Below are 2489 nucleotides of genomic sequence, written 5' to 3'. Positions count from 1 at the left end.
CCGCGGCAAAACGTTTGCGCATGCGTGATCTTCGGCATTTCCGGTTTGCACGTTGTTTAGGTGAATTTTGTTGTTCGCTTTGCGGAGAATCAGCAGCAGCCACAGATGAAAGAAAAAAGGACCACAAATACAAAAAAGGTATGTAGACATTAGCTTGTTTCAATTACTGGTCCTGGAAATGTTCGTTAGACCTTTTACGAGATGCTCCGCGGTGGCCGCCAGTGGTGATTAAATTAGTTCGTGTTGTCGATCAACTTGTAGAGCTGAGAAGCTCGCTTAAATCTCAAGCTACATGTAAAAGTCAAGCGCCTACATGAAAATGAAAATGAAAATGTTTGGTTTGGAAATACATAATATTTTCAAGTTTACTTCCAATAAAGGTGTGGTTGACTAGGGCCCTTTTTGCGATATTTGGTGATCAAGATCAATGATCCAAAATCACTTAGGTAATATGGCATCATCCTTTCCCAGAGTGGATTGCATCAGGTCCTTTGCAATACCATAATCCAAGTGATCATAGATATTTGATCATGATCCATACCAATTCCCAAAGGAACACACCCAGCAACTGACACTGTGTAAATGTTCAGTCATCTTTTCTTCAAGTTGGTTTTCTCCGTTGACACAAACTTTGCAGAAATACATGTATTAAAATCTAACTGTATCTGTTTCTGGTAAAAAAGAACAACACATTTTTGCTGCAAACCTATGTAAGATGTTTATTCCCTCAACCCTTTACATGTAATAATTATATGTGAAGGATTGAGAGTATAATCATCTTATCTAAGATTTTGAAACAAAAAATATAATTATTATAATTTATTATTTTTAATTATAAACAGATACAGTTAGTTTATTGGATGTGTCAGCCATGATACTACCCCTTTAATAGTTTACAAAAGTGAGGGAGCAAATATTAAAGTGAGGAGACAATTGCTGCTTAACAAAAATAAGTAGTTCCTCTACTTTATCAATACTGATTATGCCAACCATGGCACCAAGTTGACCATGTAAGTGGCTGTCCATGACTATTATGTTGTTGTTTTGTCCAACCAGGCTGATGGTCACGCCATTCAGGATTACAACAGCAGAAAGATTGTCTTCTTTGGTGAGCCATTCTAAATAAAATGCCAGAGAACTTTGAGGTACCACTGGATTTTCATTCAGGATGGATAGGTCAAAGGAGTCTTCAAGCTGTACATTGCCAGTAATAAGAGTCAGAATAGGAGTTGCCTCTTGGACACTGAAGTATTGCCCTATTTGTGTGGTAACACTGTCACAGATGTGGTTTCCAAGTGAAATACAGTTAATAAATAGAGTTATCCAATTTAAGGGAAGTGACATGTATTGGCTTAATGAAAGAGCAGACTTGTGGAGAAAATAAAATTTGGCCAGCAGTAAAGCAATGAATGTACATGCACTTGAACCATTTCTTCCGTAAAGAGTAGACTGTGAAAATTGAGATGGAAAGAACCAGGTAATAGAAGTTCCAAAGGCCATTTTGAAAATGGGAGGCTGGTTAAGAGGGGTGGTGGCATTGCGAGGAGAATTAGATGAATGATGTTGTCCTTGTGCTGAGGATTGTTGCTGTGTTTGAGTTGGCTGTTGCAGTTGTTGTGGCTGTGGAACTACAAATGAGTCCAGGGTTTGGTCAATTTTCATTTGCCATGCTTCTGTTTGGTAGTAGGTTGATGTTTCGTCATTGTGACCTGTGGTTGGCAGCTCATCCTCATCGTCAGAGTTCGGAGTGGCATCTGTTGTTGTTGATTGTACTGGTGATTGCTTAGTTGGTTCCAGTAATGATTCATTAAAAGAATTGGACAACCTGTTCATTTCATTGAGGAGAGGTTTTGAACAGATAGGACACTAATCATGGACCATTTGCATGCAAGATAGGTGGATTGTGTGAAAACAGGATAGACGGATTGCTTTCTCAGATGCACCTGCAGAACAGTCTTTGAAGTCACAGAGTTTTGTTGCTTCTGGCAAAGTGTTCATGCTATCGATGTTTTGTCTCTGAAAAGAATATGCCAAAGGCAGTGCCTTACTGGTGATATCAACATTGAATGTTTCTAGATGATACTTCCGTTCCCCAACTGGTTTCCCTGTTGCATTTGTTTTAGGTGGAACCTAAAAGATTAAGAGTAATAGTTTTGTAACATAATTTAACAGTATAGTATACAATGTAATTATGTACATGTATGTATCATTTACTTTCTGACTTGGGCAGAAGATCAGAACTGCAGCATTTTGCTGCAAGGTTATTACATCAGATGTATAGGAACTACGTACATTGGATTGAAGATGATTGGAAATGCTCATGAGCAGTGTTTCAAAATTACCCTGTCACAGGTCTTTGTATTAACAGAACATGTCCAATGTGTAGTTCCTTGGTATGTTGATTGATTTCATTTTAATTGTAATGTAACTTGTTGAGTAGTAGTAGTAGTACTGAAAAGCCCCCATGGGGAGTGCTAATAAAATTTGTA

At 38.0% G+C, this 2489-nt stretch overlaps 1 long non-coding RNA gene across 1 annotated transcript in view; it reads left to right on the top strand.

Annotated features, from left to right (window-relative positions):
• Positions 1-2489, top strand: part of LOC138059815 (uncharacterized) — a 2496-nt gene continuing 7 nt past the window's right edge. Inside the window, exons 1-2 of the long non-coding RNA XR_011134254.1 lie at positions 1-138; positions 1057-2489. The exon at positions 1057-2489 is cut by the window's right edge and continues 7 nt beyond it. This is a non-coding gene — a long non-coding RNA (uncharacterized lncRNA). The remainder of the gene's footprint in view (positions 139-1056) is intronic.

The sequence above is a fragment of the Montipora capricornis genome, chromosome 8, assembly GCF_036669925.1.
Source record: "Montipora capricornis isolate CH-2021 chromosome 8, ASM3666992v2, whole genome shotgun sequence".
NCBI classification, from domain to species: domain Eukaryota; kingdom Metazoa; phylum Cnidaria; class Anthozoa; order Scleractinia; family Acroporidae; genus Montipora; species Montipora capricornis.
This window is presented reverse-complemented; position numbering and strand designations above follow the sequence as displayed.